Below are 18,453 nucleotides of genomic sequence, written 5' to 3'. Positions count from 1 at the left end.
GATTCGTATCGGAACGTGATATGTGACAGTGAAATGATCCCATGACAGAGACCCAATCGCTTAGCAACGAGCGGGCTCTGGAGCATGTACCGAAATGAGGCCAACACAACTGGGACACGTCGATCGAACCTGTGCGTTTACCTGAGAAATGCGACTGGTTTCGACTCGAACGTACTAGGTGACAGTGAAATGATTCCCATGACAGAGACCCGATCGATTAGCCACGAGCGAGCTCTGGAGCATGTACCGAAATGAGGCCAATGTAACTGGGACACGTCGATCGAACCTGTGCATTTTCTTGAGAAATGTGACTGGTTTCGACTCGAACGTACTAGGTGACAGTGAAATGATTCCCATGACAGAGACCCGATCGATTAGCCACGAACGAGCTCTGGAGCATGTACCGAAATGAGGCCAACGTAACTGGGACACGTCGATCGAACCTGTGCGTTCGAGAACTGCGACTGGTTTCGATTCGAACGTACTAGGTGACAGTGAAATGAATTCCCATGACAGAGACCCGATCGATTAGCCACGAACGAGCTCTGGAGCATGTACTGAAATGTGGCCAAGCAGTTAGGGGCACACCGGAATGAATCGGCGCATTTAGCGGATGCGACTGGATTCGAATCGGAGCGCCGTGCGTAACAAAATGAGTGAAATGATGAAATGACCTACGTGAGCCAGCCATGGCAGAGGTAGGAGTCGTTGTGCCGTGAGACACGACTGGCAACGATTTTGACTGTGGAACACGGTAACGAGACTATAACAAGTACTAAACAGTGCAATTTTTTCCTACCAGCAATATCTACCGAAATGACGCCCGTGAAATGAAGGGCGCTGCGAAATTGGAGCGTGTTGAGTGATAACAACCGGTATCATGACGAACGATTCGATATTTCAGGTTTTAACGACACTAAAAATAGTACAGGAAGGTCAATCGAGACCCTTACCTGCGGCAGTCGAGCTGGCGACGTTGTACAGAGCCGGCGATGTTGTACAAAACGAACGGGAAAGAAACCACGAGAGAGACGTTTTGTCCGAATGGAAACGAAACACGAGCCGTCGGCCTAGTGACGTAGTGCCGCGCACCGGAAACCGACAAAGAACACAGGCGAGCGGGCTGGTTAAATACCCTCCGGGCTCCTCCCATAAATTCAGGCCACCACACTGGCCTTCTTACATATATATATATATATATATATATATATATATATATATATATATATATATATGGCTTTGGAGATCATGGGTAGAAAAAGTCACTTTTGCACACTGCTTTTTTTTCCACAATAAGAAGGAAAAGATTTGCACATGTGCACACTGTCATTTCTTTGCATTTAGCACTTTATTGTATTTTTCACTATGATGAATTATGTAGCCCATAGTCACATTTTTATGTAATCATGTATGGATTTCAGTCCACACCAATAGTGTAACATTATTTAGATGAATTGATTATTTACTAGTTAGCGGTTATACAGCGCAGCACTATTTATTGTTTATTTTTTTGCGGTTATGAAGTAACCCTTCAGTGTCTTGCAGCAGTTAAAGACAATCTATTGAGTAGCGCGGTAATATCTACTGTATTTTTATTAAAAAACATCAACTGATATGGCAGTAACTATCTTAAAACATTAAGAATGTAAAAAATATATCCAGATGGTTGAGCACATAAAGAAAAAATTATTAAATATGAGAAATATGCAAATATATAGAAAATATATACATAAGAAATATAAAAAATCAATATAAAGTATATGGAATGCATTTACATTTTATATATATATATATATATATATATATATATATATATATATATATATATATATATATATATATATATATATATATATATATATATATATATATATGTAAACGCATTCAATATATTATATATATATATATATATATATATATATATATATATATTTCTTAATTTTTTATGTATGTATTTTTCTATATATTTGCATATTTCTCGTATTTAATTATTTTTTATGTGCTCAACGTTTTAAGATAGATATCTATATCTATATATAGATATATATATCTATATCTATATCTATATCTATATATATATATATATATATATATAGAAAGGCCAGTATGGTGGCCTAGAATTATGGGAGGAGCCCGGTGGAGTATATAACCAGCCCGTTCGCCTATCTTCCTCGTCGGTTCCGGTGCGCGATATCTGATACGTCAGAAATCAAGGGCCGACTATCCTCGAGACCAAAACGTAGTGAGCCGTGTTCGTGAGTTCCCGCGTTGTCCGTTCGCCTTCGCATTTGCAAGTCGTCTTGTCATTTGTCAGCGTCCGTGTGTTTGCCGTCCGAGTGTCGCTATACTCAACGAAATTTTCTGTTATCGTACAACACGTCTGGGCCGGCTGTCGCAGGTAGGGCTTCGGCACCCTTTTCAGTTCATGTGTTACAATATCACGTAAAAGAGATTCCCTGAACTCACGAACCTCTCACTTTCATTTCACGAACGTTTTACTGTGGCACTCGTACTCGTTACCTCATGCCACTACCCCCTTTCTTTCGGAAGAAGTCGTTGTCACCTTTTCGGGACATGTCGATCGTGCCACATCAGGCACTTCGTTTCGTAGGCACGTCATTTCTAAGCCGAACGACTCCCCGATCATTTCTCTATATTCGAATCGATCGAATCGTTTCGAAATCATAGCCGACTGCTCGTTCGTTAAATCAAGCAGTCCGGACAAAGGCAATTTCACGTTGTTTTCAAGCCGTAAACCGGTCGGACCGTTCCAATTCGAATAAATTCATGCCATTTCAATCATTTCATGCCGTTTGATTTATGCCTGTCATTTCATCTCATTTCAAATCATTTTAGTCTGTTATGTCAGATCGATTCATATCTACCATTTCTAAATCATTTCATCATTTCTGTCACTTACCGTGCTCCGGTGCGAATCCTGTCGCATCTCCGATGCACCAATTCGCTTCGAAGTGCCCCAGGGTTCGGCCTCATTTCTGTACATGCTCCAGAGACTGAGTCACTCGCAGGTTCAGGCACGGTCCCTGATTCTAGTCTTTGTCATGGCATACCATTTCTGTCACTTATTACGCCACAATTCGAATCCTGTCGCATTCTTTTTTGCACCGATTCGTTCTGGTGTGCCCAGCTGTTACGCCTCATTTCAGTACATGCTCCAGAGACGGATTCTTTGTTGTAACCATCAGTCCAGGCGTTGAATCTTGTCTCTGTCATGGCATATCATTTCTGTCACTTATTACGCTCCAATTCGAATCCTGTCGCATTCTTTTATGCACCGATTCGTTCTGGTGTGACCAGCTGCTACGCCTCATTTCAGTACATGCTCCAGAGACGGATTCTTTGTTGTAACCATCAGTCCAGTCGTTGAATGTTGTCTCTGTCATGGCATATCATTTCTGTCACTTATTACGCTCCAATTCGAATCCTGTCGCATTCCTTTATGCACTGATTCGTTCTGGTGTGCCCAGCTGCTACGCCTCATTTCAGTACATGCTCCAAAGACAGGATTCGTCTGTTTGGTTCATGGGCTCGTCCTCTGATTCTTGTCTTTGTCATGGGTTTTCATTTCATTTCACCTATCACGTTCCGGTACGAATAGTCACATCTGTGTACCAAATTCGTCTCGGCGTGCCCCAGGAATGGCCTCATTTCAGTACATGCTCCAGAATCCGTTTCGTGCTCGGTCGCAAGTTGTGGCATGGCGATCTGGATCTCTGTCATGGCAGGTTCTCTCATTTCACTGTCACATACCGCTTCCCGGTTTGGGTCCAGTTGATTCTTCAATGTTTGGATGCCTACCGGGGGCCTCGCTCCTCGGCCTCATTTCATTATAAATTGCCTCGAAAGGGAAAAAACACAGCTTCGTTTAGGCGTGTCTCGCTGTTTTCTCCACATACAAACGTATACTTCTTGCAATCGTTGCAAACACACATCCAAGCGTAGACTGCTCGCAATCATTGCAAGCACGCATCCAGACATAGACTTCTCGCAATCATTGCAAGCACACATTCGAGCATAGACCTCTTGCACTCATTGCAAGCACGCATGCGAGCATAGACCTCTTGCAATCGTTGCAAGCACGCATTCGAGCATAGACCTCTTGCAATAGTTGCAAGCACGCATTCGAGCATAGACCTCTTGCAATCATTGCAAGCAAGCATTCGAGCATAGACCTCTTGCACTAATTTCAAGCACGCACTCGAGTATAGACCTCTTGCAATCATTGCAAGCACGCATTCGAGCATAGACCTCTTGCGATCATTGCAAGCACGCATTCGAGCATAGACCTCTTGCAATCGTTGCAAGCACGCATTCGAGCATAGACCTCTTGCAATCGTTGCAAGCAGGTGTCCAGGCACAACTTATGGCAATCATTGCTGGCAGGCACTTCTGGCTGCTCAATAGATTGCTTTGGGGAAAAGCCTGGATACCTTCCTAAAGGTACGTTGTATTACGGGGTACTTATATTTATAGGTATAGTTGATCCAGGGAAAAATCCGATTGCCTCTCGAGGGGTCAGGAAGGAATTTTTTCCCCTGCTGTAGCAAATTGGGCTATGCTCTGTTGGGGGTTTTTGCCTTCCTCTGGATCAGCTGCGGGCGTAGAATTGGGTGTGTCGGGTTGTGTGATACCTTATTGATTTTGATTTATGGTGGGACCGGATGGACTTCTGTCTTTTCCGGCCTGGCTACCCATGTAACCTACCATAATTTCTTGCAATCGTTGCAGGCACGAGTCCTGGCATAACTCCTTGCATTAGTTGCAGGCACGCATCCTAGCATAACATCTTGCAATCATAGCAAGCACGCATCCGGGGTAACATCTTGCAATCATCGCAAGCACGCGTCCAAACATACATTCAAGCACAACTCCTGCAGTCTTCGCAGTGCACATGCGGTAACACGAATTGCTCACAGTTACTACGTACACGTCTCCAGGGACAAACTCCCGGGCAATTGTCGCAAGCACACGTTTAACACAACTTTTAGTCATGCCAAGGCTCGCGACTCAGCATAACTTCTTGCAATCATTTGTTGGCAAGCACGTTCTCAGTGACACACAAACTGGCTACACGTCATTTTCAGCAGCACTTAATTGGCCACTCGTCTCCTGTGGCTTTTCTTACAAACCACTCACTGTTGTCTGCCTACCCGTCTCTTCCTTAGGACAGTTGAGGTCAAAACTTCCGTCCCGCACTAGGATCATGTTGACACACGCAACTGGCTTCTTCCTGTAGCACGCCCAGGCTATTTCTAGCCAGCGTTCAGCATTTCTTATCCTTACAGTGCACGGAGAGCCATCTGTCGTTACGGCCTATACAGCAAGATCCCCACTACGAGGCATCCAGAGGCATCAGCCCATAGCCAACGGCAAACGCTCGCCCATCACAACTGCCATCTTTAGGGGCATATAATATCCTCGCATATTCCCCAGTCTAGTCATCCAAAAGACACCTACAGTCCCTACACGGCATGTCGAGTTTCGCTATGCGCATCATCCCTCAGGGTCGCGCCTTTGTGTCACGCCTATTGGTCTTACTGTCCCTCTCACAGGATCCAGAGCAAGTCCTCAGCCTGGATCCCGCGGCAATAGCAGTCCTTGCTATGCGGGAGGAATTCCTAGCGTCTGGGAATGGCGTCTCCCTGTTCATTCCCTCCGTGTCTTCCCTTTCTCCCCAGGTGATGACCGACGCAGCGGCCTCCACGGGCTTGCGGCTGTTTTTGGCCACCTCTGGCTCGCAGCTCCCTGGCCTCCCCAGTTACTGGCAAGTCCTGGCTGCGCCAAGGCGTCCTCTCTGTTGATTATGTCCTTCCTACGTCGACTGGTCCAGCTCTTGTTGTTGTTTCAGTTCAACATCCATTGTTCCTTTATCCCCGGTAAATTCAATCAGGCAGCGGACGCCCTCTCCCGCTTTAACCTTGTCTCGTTTTTCGATCAGGTACCCGGAGCCGGACCAACATCAGCAGCTATCCCGGACTGGTCTCAACTGACCCTGGATTAGCCCCTCACCTCCTAGCGGCTACCCAACGCATCGATCACTCCCTTTCCCGCAATACCCTCAAGGCCTATCAATCAGCCTGGAGGGCCTTTAACCGCTTCATCACGTATCACAGCACAGAGACGTCCCGTGTCAAGCAAGTCATAGCCTTCATTTCCTACTGCCACTCGCAGTTGGCGTTATCCTTTAATACGATCCGGTTATACCTGACCGGTGTACAACATTTCACGTCCCTCCAGGACCCTACCGTACCCTCCTTATTTTCTTACCACGCCGTTCGGGCTGTTATGCGCGGTATCCAGAAGCGCCAGCCGATGGCCGGCACCAAACGACTGCCTATCACAGGAGACGTTTTAGAAATATGTCAGATATCCTGGCCACTTCACCTTTTGGTCTCCACATTAGTGTCATTTTCAAGCAGCCATACACCTGGCCTTCTACGGCTTCTTACGGCCAAGCGAGTTTACTTGTAGTAGCCTCACAGCACGCATGCTGTGCAAGCACCACCTGGTCCGATACGAAGACCATTTCGTCTTACACTTAGCAGTCTCCAAGACGCAGCAGCTTGGCTCGGGTATGGACATACACTTCTATAAGTCCAACAACCGCTGGTACCCGGTCGCCATTCTCACCCGCTTGTTGACCCTTTTGGCTGATCAACCAGGAACTAGTCCGCTTCTGCCATTTCACACTAAACCTCTGAAACGTTGCCCGCTTTATGGAACATGTCAGGATACTCCTGGGTATCCTTCACCTCTATCCTACTCACTACTCCGGACTTTCATTCTGTATCGGAGCAGCTTCAACAGCATCCCGCCAAGGGGTCCCGGACCACATTATCAAGAAGTTGGGCAGATGGAGGTCCACCTGTTTCGCCCGCTACATACCCAATCCGCAACTGGAGATGGCCCAGGCCTTTGTCGAGCTCACCCAGTAACAAACTTGAATCAATAAAATGCAACCCCTACCTGAATGTTTTGCCCCCTTATTTTGGTATACCATACGTTAGACCAGGGCACACTTTTAGGTCCATTTCAAGTAAGCGAGTTTATGTTAACCTTGTTTGTCATCCTTATCCGTATCGGTCAGAGGGCTCTGGACCATAAATAGAAAGGCCAGTATGGTGGCCTGGAATTATGGGAGGAGCCCGGTGGAGTATATAACCAGCCCGTTCGCCTATCTTCCTCGTCGGTTCCGGTGCGCGATACCCACCCACCCATCCCCTTTTTCAGGGCATTTCTCAAGCATTATACTCCTCATGAGAGTACTCATTTCACTCCATTCATATTCATTTCATTTATCACCCACTTCTCTATCTAAGGTATGCCCCCTTATTTTGGTATACCGTACATTAGACCAGGGCACACTTTCAGGTCCATTTCAAGTAAGCGAGTTTATGTTAACCTTGTTTGTCATCCTTATCCGTATCGGTCAGAGGGCTCTGGACCATAAATATATATATATATAGATAGATAGATAGATAGATAGATAGATAGATAGATAGATAATGAATATATGAACATACATAAAGTACATGGGAGAATGGGAAAAATAAAATTAATTAATTAACATGTCATCCCAGAGTTACTTCTGGGTATCGCGGTTCTGACGCTGTGATTGGCCGGAGCCGTGATGACGTCACTCCCACGCATGCACGCGAGAGACGCCGGTAACTGCACGCAGACTGATGCAGTGGCACATAGGTGTAATTTCAGCAGTTTGCTCTAGTGCGCATGTGCCGATGTCATCGGCACATGCAGGGGATCTCTCCTAAATTGTGCAGCTTTAGGACATATCCTGGTTAGCTACAGGTAAGCCTTAATATAGGCATACCTGTAGCATAACGTTTAAAAATATAGTTTATAACCACTTTAACCCTGCTTTTAACATAGCATTTGGTCCGCTGGCTCTTGTAGTCCCGTAGCCATGATCTGATTGCATTTAAGCTGCTTCCACCACAGATACTGACAGGTCAGTAGAAGGAACTGTATGCTCCAAGCACGTAGCCTTGTTTCTCTCCTGTCTTCCTCACATCAAAGTCTGCCCACTGGGTGACGTAATTTCCCCCATGCAGTCCAGCCCAGGCAGCCGGGATCTCCTTCACTTCCTGAACTGGAAACAGCATCCTGTGCATGATAAAACACCACTGATTGCTTGGGAAAACCGGATTGTTGGCACCCCTCAAGGAGGACCCTATACATGACATATATGCCTGTAATATCTTCATTTCTGTAAGGGCATTTATGTTTGCGCTATTAAAATAACTTTTTAATATTGCACTTCTCTCTTTTACATTACTCACAGAGTACCTTGGATATGATCTGTGGATGACCCGCACCTGAACCTTTTTTAACCACCTCAATACCAGGCACTTACACCCCCTTCCTTCCCAAGCCAATTTTCAGCTTTCAGCGCTGTCGCTGTTTAAATGACAATTGCGCGGTCATGCTACACTTTACCCAAAAAGAATTGTTATTTTGTTCCCACAAACAGAGCTTTCTTTTAGTGCTATTTGATCACCTCTGCATTTTTTATTTTTTGCTAAACAAATAAAAAAAGTCTTACAATTTTGAAAAAAAAGATTTTCTTTTGTTTCTAATAAAATTTTGTAAATAAGTAAGTTCTCTCTTTCCCTGATGGGCACTGACGGGCACTGATAAGGTGGCACTGATGAGGTAGCACCAATGAGGGGGCACTTATATGCAGTACTGATGGGCATTGATAGGTGGCACTGATGGGCACTCATGGTGGGCACTGGCGGGCACTGATAGGGAATACTGATGGGCACTGAAAGACTGCACTAATGGGCACTGAAAGGCTGCACTGTTGGGTACTTATGGGTGGTACTGATAGGTAGTACTGATGGGTGGGCACAGATAGGTGGCACCAATAGATGGCATTGATAGGCATCACTGATGGCACTGACAGGCATTGGAGATGGGCACTGATTGGCAGCTACCTCGGCACCGAGTGGCAGCTGCCTGGACACTGATTGGTATTTCCGTGGTGGTCTAGGGTGGCCTTGGGTGTATCTTAGTGGTCCTGGGTAGGCATCTGAGGGGGGCTGCACTGATAAACAAGGAGCACAGACCCCCCCTTTCAGGAGAGCAGCCAATCGGCTCTCTGTCAGACGTGAGGGAGGAAAAGCCGATCAACGACTCTTCCTGTTTACATCGTGATCAGCCACGATTGGACTCGGCTGATCACGTGGTAAAGAGCCTTCGTCAGAGGCTCTTTACTGAGATCGATGTGGTGATGTGTCTAACTGACACACTGCACCACCAATCGCTGCGATGCACGCCTTAAAGCGGTCATTCTGGGAGGCCATCATATGATGTCCACCAAGAATTAGAGCCACGCCGCCCAGCTGTCATTTCACAGCCGGCAAGCAGAAAGCGGTTAAAGCCTTTTTGGACAAATTCCAACAAAAATTACAATATTAATCTGAACTACAATACAGACTTTCTCACTGTCAAGTGCTGGGTAACCCTTGTGGTCAGCACTGGAGAGCTTTCCATCTATGCTGTTTAACAGAGGAATCTATTGACTTTCTCCTATACAGCCCATGGGCAAACGTAGGTATAAAACATTCACTATATGATTGTGACAAACATTCACACATTTGGAACAATGTATTTCCTCTAACATGTGTAAATCATATATCCTAAATCAGCAGCACTCTCTAGTAGCCATACTGTATTATTTTTTCATGATTGATGTATTTTAGGACAAAAATTCTTTATGGTCACTAGATGGCACTAATGATATAGAATACATATTAGAGTGAATACAGTGAGTTTTCATTCTGATGTGCGTGTGTTTTTCACAATTTCACAGCAAATTTTATTTGAGTTTTTAAGAATTTTAACATATTACTTTAATTAATTTAATTACCTTTTGAGGCTGATCTAATTTTGTCAGATTATAAATTAGCAGTAAACTTAGGTTAATTTATTTGGAAGATGCCTAACTTTGAAATTATAGATGCAACTAATTGTTTTATGACCAAATTGCACTGGCATACAATATATGTTGTACCATGGAGGAAGAGCCAGCTTAAGCTCATGCATCAGGCATATTGGGCATTCAATACCCTCTTTTATCTCATGTAAACTAAACTTAAACACTTAATGTGGTCAGGTTTCACTACTATAAAATACTGGAAAACTCCCAATATATGTTTAGCATTTTCATTAATTTGTCTGTTACTTAACCGCTTCCTGACCAGCCGCCAGAGCCGAGGCAAGTGCCCGGTGGGCGCAATGATCTCTGAGCACCTGCGTTCACTTGTGACAGAGTGAGAACCGGGATCTGTGTGTGTAAACATACAAATCCCGGTTCTGTCAGGGGAGAGGAGATAGATCATGTGTTCCTACTAAGTAGGAACAATGATCTAGCTCCTCCTCTAGCCAGCCACATCCCCCCTCACAGTTAGAACACACCTAGAGGACCCAGTTAACCCCTTGATAGCCCCCCAATGTTAAACCCTTCCCTGCCAGTGACATTTATATGGAAATCAGTGCTTTTTTAGCACTGTATAAATGTCAGTGGGCCTAAAAATGTGTATAAAGTGTCCAATGTCTCTGTTGCAATGTTGCAGTTTCGCTACAAATTGCAGACCACCGCCATTATTAGTAAAAAAAAAAAAAAATGCCATAAATCTATGCTCTATTTTGTAGAAGATATAACTTTTATGCAAGCCAATCAAATTTTGTTTGGGTACAGAGTTGCACAACCGCGCAATTGTCAGTTGAAGCGACGCAGTGCCGTTTCGCAAAAAATGCCCCGGTCATTAAGCAGGAAAATCTTCCGGGGCTGAAGTGGTTAATGTAGACAGGGACAGGAGGACATGCACCCACGAATTTAATTAAATAGGGTAACCTTTGCCTTTTGGTGAGAGAAAAAATTATATTACCTAAAGCAGCAGTAAACTTCTAGTTTAAAGTTGTGCCTACTGTACTACCTGTAGGTTTTGTGAATACCTCGTAAACTTGCAATATTCTGGATATATGCACATTTGTTGTAGCTGATGACATCAATTGAGCCGGTGCAATACACTCTACATTTAGGGCACACTCATGAGTAGGGATGAGCCGAACACCCCCCGGTTCGGTTCGCACCAGAACTTTCGAACGGACCCCACGTTCGTTACGAACGTTAGAACCCCATTGAAGTCTGGGACTCGAACGTTCGAAATGGAAAGTGCTAATTTTAACTGCTAATATGCAAGATACTGTCCTAAAAAGGGTTTGGGGACCTGGCTCCTGCCCCAGGGGACATGGGTCAATGCCTAAAATGCTTTTAAAAATGGCCGTTTTGGCGGGAGCACTGATTTTACTGACTGCCTGTGGCCAATCATGGCTCTCCTCGCTGCTGGCGCTGCGATTGGCCAAGCATGCAGGGTCACAGTGCATGCTTGGCCAATCATGAGCCAGCAATGCACTGCGCCATCGCAGTGCATTGTGGGCCGTGAGCGCCATGCGAATTTTGACGCGAACGGACCAAGTGTTCGGATTTCGCCGAACGGACGAACAGCCAATGTTCGAGTCGAACGTACGTTCGACTCGAACACGAAGCTCATCCCTACTCATGAGACTACAAACCAAGAATGAAGACCAGGTTGAAAATGGAAGTGCCTGTAGCAATGACAGCACAGCATTGGAGGACTGCTTTTAACAGATAAGCCTGCCATAATACTGTATGCTACTATGTAGTGCATACTAGCACATTATGGCATAACACTTGCAGAAGACCTGTTAAAAAAGAAACAATGCGTTTACTACCACTTAAAATACTACTGCCTTACCTTCCAACAGAATATTAAAAGACAATTAATTTAACCACTTGCTTACTGAGCACTTAAACCCTACTCCTGTCCAGACCAATTTTCAGCAATCAGCACTGTCACACTTTGAATGACAATTGTGCAGTCATACAACACTGTACCCAAATTAAATTGTTATAATTTTTCCCCATAAATAGAGATTTTTTTTTGGTGGTATTTGATCCCCTCTGTGGTTTTTATTTTTTGTTAATTTTTTTTTTAAAAAGACTGAATTAAAAAAAACGAATATATTTTTTTCATATTTTGTTATAAAATATTGCAAACAGGTAATTTTTCTCCTTCATTGATGTACACTGATGAGGCTGCACTGATGGGCACTGATGGGCTCCGATAGGACGGCACTGGTGGACACCGATAGGACGGCACTGGTGGGCAATGATAGGCGGCACTGGTGGGCACTGATAGGAAGCACTGGTGGCACTGAGAGGTGTCACTATGGTCACAAAGGGGAGGATGTCCTATGACGGCCTCCCAGAAATTCAGGTCTGCGCTGTGACCATCATTTGGCTATAGCACGGACCTCAAGTGGTTAAATGTATGCTTCTAGTCAAAAAAAAAATGTAACATGGGACAAAATCATGCAAATCATTTTTTTTCTAATCCAGAACTTTCAAAGAAGAATTAAAATAACTCAGGGATATATTGTGACACATCTTCTGATATAACACTGAAAATCAAAAGGTTCACTGGATAGTTTAAACATTTTGTAAATTAGGGCATGAAAAAACTTGCACCAACATTTTCTTCAATATTCCAATTAAGTGCATAACTTATGCTTATAATGGACCACAGTAGGTATGCTGCATGATGTTTAAAAACAACAATAAGAGATGATAGTAGCTGATGTTTTATGTTTTGTAAGCCTACTTAGGCTAAGTTTACACTAGCTTTAAAGGCAGGTGTCACATGAGCATTTTTGAAGCTCCATGAATGCCAAAATTGTGTACATTGCAGCACCCCGTGTTGCTCACATGGTTGTGTCAGCATTGTATCATGTTCCTTGTCAAAATGAACTGACATATGTCGTTTGCCAGGCTTTGCAGCTACCCAAATGCTTTACATTGATGTCAATGTAAATGCACTGCAAAAGCAATGCAAGTGCATCACAAATGCCCCTATGGTGTTTACAATGTGTTTGAGATGTGTCAATAACCAAAATGATAACCAAAAAATCCATAGAATAAAAAATCAACACAGAGGGGGCACCTGGCAAGCAGTTTTTATAATGCAATGAATCTTATTAAAAATGCAGCAAAAACAGACCATTGACGCCTTTAATGCATTAGGTGCGTTAATGGGTGCTCACATTTCTTACATGTTTAAACAAGTGCTTAGAATATTAACATAAAATGGTGTTTGTTCTGCCCCAGCCAAGTAAAAAGAAACCAACATAGTGATCAAAATACTGGTCAATTCTTTGCTAAATGGTATATCAACTTAATGGGCAAATTGACAAATATGTACAGATTTTTTTTAAAAGCTATTGTTGCTTAATTTTTTTTCTGTAGAGGTTATGCTTACCACCTAACACCTACCCCCATGATCTTCCTTGTTGTTGAATGGTCTCGCTGACCAATAGAGAAACACGTCAGACTGCCATTGCTGACTTTTTTCAAATATGTAAATAAGTCAGCTTTATAGCGGTCATTACTTTTCTCTTTTTCTGTTTTTCAGGTTATTGTCAGGACACCTGATCTGAACATGCTTGTTCCAAGTCAGTTACCAAGAAAATAAACAAAGCTTAGGATAACAGACCTGGACTATGCACCTTCAAAAACAGGTTAGCATTGACATTTTCCATATTTCTATTTAGGGAGGTTTATTGTGTGTACCTGGTTGCTTGGTTACAGTATATAGGCATGTACAAAGTAAGGGCAACACACTTGGAAATTTAGGATACACTAGTTCAGGGTGGGATATGCAATTAACAGACCTCCAGCTGTTGCAAAACTACAAGTCCCACCATGCCTCTGCCTCTGTGTGTCATGCTTGTGGCTGTCAGAGTCTTGCTATGACTCATGGGAATTGTAGTTCTGGAAACAGCTGGAGGTCCGCTAATTGCATATCCCTGCACTAGATTGTTCTTTCCAAAAGTATCTTTAAACCCAGGCATCAGAGAACAAAGAACCCACAAATGAAAGCACTGCAAAGTGGAGCAGATTCCATTTGCTTAGATAGGGGTACCAGGAAGTTTTTATTTTATGTTAATAAGCTACTACACTTGGTGGCATTCTTTCTCTTTCTTTCGTCTTTTGCATACATGCTTTTAAAATATTACCTATAGACAATTTTGTGTACTGTAGCTTTTTACCATTTCAATGGAGCCTTCAATTATTGAAGTTTGGCATGTTTGGTATCTATTTACTGAACACAACTCCATATTTAATATTTTCTCAAAAAATGGGTATTATATTGTGTTTTTATGAAAATGTTTATGTATTTTCTACAGAAAATATGTTTTGATAAACAATTGTGCAAATATTGTGCAAAATAAAAAAATATAATCTACCATTGTGTTATTTTACGGGACCTCTATAACAGTTTTGGGGTTTTAATTAGTTTTATAGCACAAATTAAAATTTTAATGTATGTTAAGCATTAACCACTTTCAGATCGGACCATTTTGCTGGCTTAAGACCAGACCTCTTTTTGCGATTCGGCACTGCGTCGCTTTAACTGACAATTGCGCGGCCGTGCAACGTGGCTCCCAAACAAAATTGACCGTCCTTTTTTTCCCACAAATAGAGGTTTCTTTTGGTGGCATTTGATCACCTTTGCGGTTTTTATTTTTTGTGCTATAAACAAAAATAGAGCGACAATTTAGAAAATAACGCATTATTTTTTACTTTTTGTTATATTAAATATCCTCCAAAAATATATAAAAAAACATTTTTCCCTCAGTTTAGACCGATACGTATTCTTCTACATATTTTTGGTAAAAAAAATCGCAATAAGCGATTATTGATTGGTTTGCGCAAAAGTCATAGCGTTTACAAAATAGGGGATAGTTTTATGGCATTTGTATTAATATTTTTTTTTACTAGTAATGGTGGCAATCAGCGGTTTTTATTTTGACTGCGACATTATGGCGGACACATCAAACATTTTTGACACATTTTTGGGACCATTGTCATTTATACAGCAATCAATGCTATACAAATGCATTGATTCCTGTGTAAATGACACTGGCAGTGAAGGGGTTAACCAGGGGGTTGAAGTGTAGGGGTTAAGTGTTCCTAGGGGCGTGTTACTAACTGTGGGGGGCTGGGCTTTGTGTTAGTGAACACTGATCTCTGCTCCAATCACATGGAGCAGAGATCAGCGTCACTTGTTGCTAGGCAGAACGGGGAGATGCTGTTTACAACGGCATCTCCCCATTCAGCCGCCCAGTGAGACGATCATGGGTATCCCCACAGCGATTGAGTCCGCGGGACCCACAACCGGACTCACGGGGGTCCCGACCGACACGCTAGCATGCCGTCTGCGGTGTGCATGCGATGGCAGGGCGGCATATAAAAATGGACGTACCTGTACGCCAATATGCCTGCCCGTGCCATTCTGCTGATGTACATCGGCGTGCGCCGGTCGAAAACTGGTTAAAAAATTGCCCTGGACCTCAAGTGGTTAAGAAAACATGTAAGGACTTTAGGCAACATTTATTTTTGTTTTTGAGCCCCCCCCCCCCCCTTATAGTGAGGAGTCAGGCCAATTGCAATTTTCCCCAATATTGTCCCTTCTGAGCCTACAGACCATGGTTCAAAGACCATGCAGTGTATTTTGCTTATAAAAGGTTTTGACCCAGCAAAATCACACATGGTTAGAACAAATTACAACCCTATCTTTGTTCTCCAAGTTAAACATATGCAACCAAAGGGAAAACCACATCTGACCTTGTACACATTCTAGAACTACACTCTTAGCCCTTGTACACACGGTCGGACATTCCGATGGACAGTGTCCGATAGGACCGCGTTGTCGGATAATCCGACAGTGTGTGGGCTCCATCGGACTGTTTGGGATATTCCGACGGACCAAGTTTGAGAGCTTGGCTGTAAAATTTTCCGACAACATGATCCGATCATGTCAGTTCTGTTTGTGTGTAGCCTAGTCCGATGGACAAGGTGCCACGCATGCTCACAATAAAATTCTGAGACAGAAGTGCTCGGACAGGTAAAACTACCGCTCGTAATCGATATAGCACATTCGCCACGCTGCAATGTTAAAAATTCTTTAATGCAGCGCATTCTCTTTTTCTTTACAATGCTACAAGAATGAAGTTGTTTTGCTGCTCATATTCACACACACTTCTCCCAAACATATTTCTTTATTCTTTTTACTCATTTCATCAATACAATATTTTAATTTGTCACATCTCCCCAATCTTTTTTATTTTTTATTTTGTGGTTGTTTTTTTTAATCAACATCTCCTTTTTTTACATTTTGCTCATCTTTGCATTTTTTTGGTGTGTTTTGTGTGTCAATTTACCACAACACCATTATTATCTTTTTAATTTATTGTTTTCTTTTTTAATCTAGAGGAGGTTGTTTGGTGTTGGTGCCCCTTGTTATTCATTTGACTTTGTATTTTTGAAATGTACCTGCCTACTCACAAATAAACTGTCCTTTTTGAAGTAAAACACATAGGCAAGTATTTCTTCAACCAAATAAAACCCTTTATTTAGGTGTCAGTAACAAACAATCAGGAAGGCCACGCTGGAGAAACTGGTCAATTTGGTGAAGCCTTTGGCCCCCAGGGCAGACATGAACTAATTTGAAAATGCAAAATTGGTGGCCTGAGGAGTACATATCTCAGGGAAAGCAGTCTGATCCAGAAGTCCAAGAGATCAGGAAGAGCAGATGCCATCTATGTCCCCAGGCTGTGGTCCTACAAGAGGCTGCATCTTCTGTCAGACCAGACTGAACCCAGGTCATCACTCTCTGGTCTTCCTTAGGCAATTCCCTCCAGGCTTCCTTCCAGGCTGTGGCTCGGCTCCTGTAGTTGTGGCAGGAGGAGGAGGGTGATGGTCGACCTCCCGGCTGCCACTTGCCACAGCCTCCTCCCAGCTGAGGTCTTCCTGTGTATGAAAATGGGACATAGTTTTAGTTTTTTGGACATCAGTCACACACAATGTTGTGCTCATGACTGTTGCAAATTGAATGTTACCAAATAGAACAGACTATCGTTCTGAGCCCAGCATTTTTCATTCTTGTCCCAATCATTTTTGGTCACTACTGTCTATTGAGATGTAAACCACTTTGTTAAATCACAACTTACTGATCAATAATAACATCTAGTTAACATCATTAAATGTATGACAAGAAATATGTTCAACAATGCTATACCTGTCTCAAGCTGGGCCCTTCCACATGTTGCTGCCTGGAAGGCCCAGGTTGGACATTGGAAGCCTCAGCTGGGGGTGAAGGAAGCCTTGAAGGAAGACTGTAGAGTGGTGGCCTGGGTTCCCCCTGATCTGCCAGAAAATGCAGCCTGGGGACATAAATGGCATCTGGATCTCCTGATCTCAGGCAATCCTGGAACTTCTTGCGCTGCCTCAGATATGTACTTCTCAGGGCACCAACTTTGGCCATCACATAGGTCAAGTCTGTCGTGGGGAGCATTATCTTCGCCAAACCAAGCAGTTTCTCCAGCGCTGCCTTCCTCTTTCTTGGGTCCTTAGAAAGGGGGTTGTTCATCTGCTACAGGCAGGGCAGCTCCCTGAGCATATCAATAATTAGCTCCAGAAAATGTGGTTCCTTGAAGGCAAGACACAACACAAGACAAAACCTAATAATGTCAGGCTAAACTCTCTCTAATCTTATGCCAATATAGGCCCCAATCTAGAAGCAGTATAGGCTAGTGATGTACCAAGTGAAAATTGTACCTTCGTTTGAACGATCGGCGCGTCAGCTCCTCCCTCTGCTCACAGAAAGTACGTACGACACACGCGTGTTGCGTTTTATATACACTGCGCATGCGTGAAACTCCGCCCACCCCTGACGTTCTTTCTAGACTATTCCCCACCCCTTCTCTTTCAGCGCAGTGGGGAGAGCACATGGTGGAGACACAGGAGGTGCGCAATAAGAATTCCACTAACGAGGAGGAGGACGAGGAAATCTTGGAGCCTGAAACGTCCCGATCCCGGAGGAGAAGATTTAAGGCCTCAAATATGACTTTTGGAGAGATGTTGAAGATGGTGGACATATTGAAGAGTAACGACTATGATGGGAAGTATGGACCTTACCCAAACCCAAATATCAGAAAGGCCAAGCTCATGACTAAAGAATTGTGGGTTACGACAATCCAAGGATCAACTGAGAAAATGCTGGTCAGACCTGAAACTGAGGGAGCACGATCAGTACAGAAGGATCAAGTGAGTTCTTCAAAAAAGTAAGTAGTTGTCGTGTGTTCAGATTATTATTATTGCTTGCATACTGCTCCATGTGCTTTGATTTAATGTTGTACAGTTTAAAATGGCCACTTTCATGGTCATGGGTTCAATTGTTCATACTTAACATCGTTCGTTAGCCCACTCCAAAAATGATGTTTTGTCAAATTGCACTTGACTACATTTGTTCACACTACAGGTAA

General features: G+C 43.4%; 1 protein-coding gene across 6 annotated transcripts in view; it reads left to right on the top strand.

The window, feature by feature from the left end:
* Window positions 1–18,453, top strand: part of CDH12 (cadherin 12) — a 1,439,064-nt gene that overhangs the window by 981,368 nt on the left and 439,243 nt on the right. For 5 of the 6 annotated variants that reach the window (XM_077492034.1, XM_077492035.1, XM_077492033.1 and 2 more), the window contains one exon: window positions 13,539–13,644. The exons of the other annotated variant lie outside the window; for it this stretch is intronic. The gene's annotated coding sequence lies outside the window, so the exon portion shown is untranslated. The remainder of the gene's footprint in view (window positions 1–13,538; window positions 13,645–18,453) is intronic. 6 annotated transcript variants of the gene reach the window in all.

This window comes from Lithobates pipiens, unplaced genomic scaffold (assembly GCF_037356315.1).
Source record: "Lithobates pipiens isolate NorthernLeopardFrog02 unplaced genomic scaffold, aLitPip1_a1.2 Scaffold_19, whole genome shotgun sequence".
In the NCBI taxonomy this organism is placed as follows: Eukaryota; Metazoa; Chordata; class Amphibia; order Anura; family Ranidae; genus Lithobates; species Lithobates pipiens.
The sequence above is the reverse complement of the archived record's forward strand: the minus strand, read 5'-3'. Positions and strand labels throughout refer to the sequence as shown.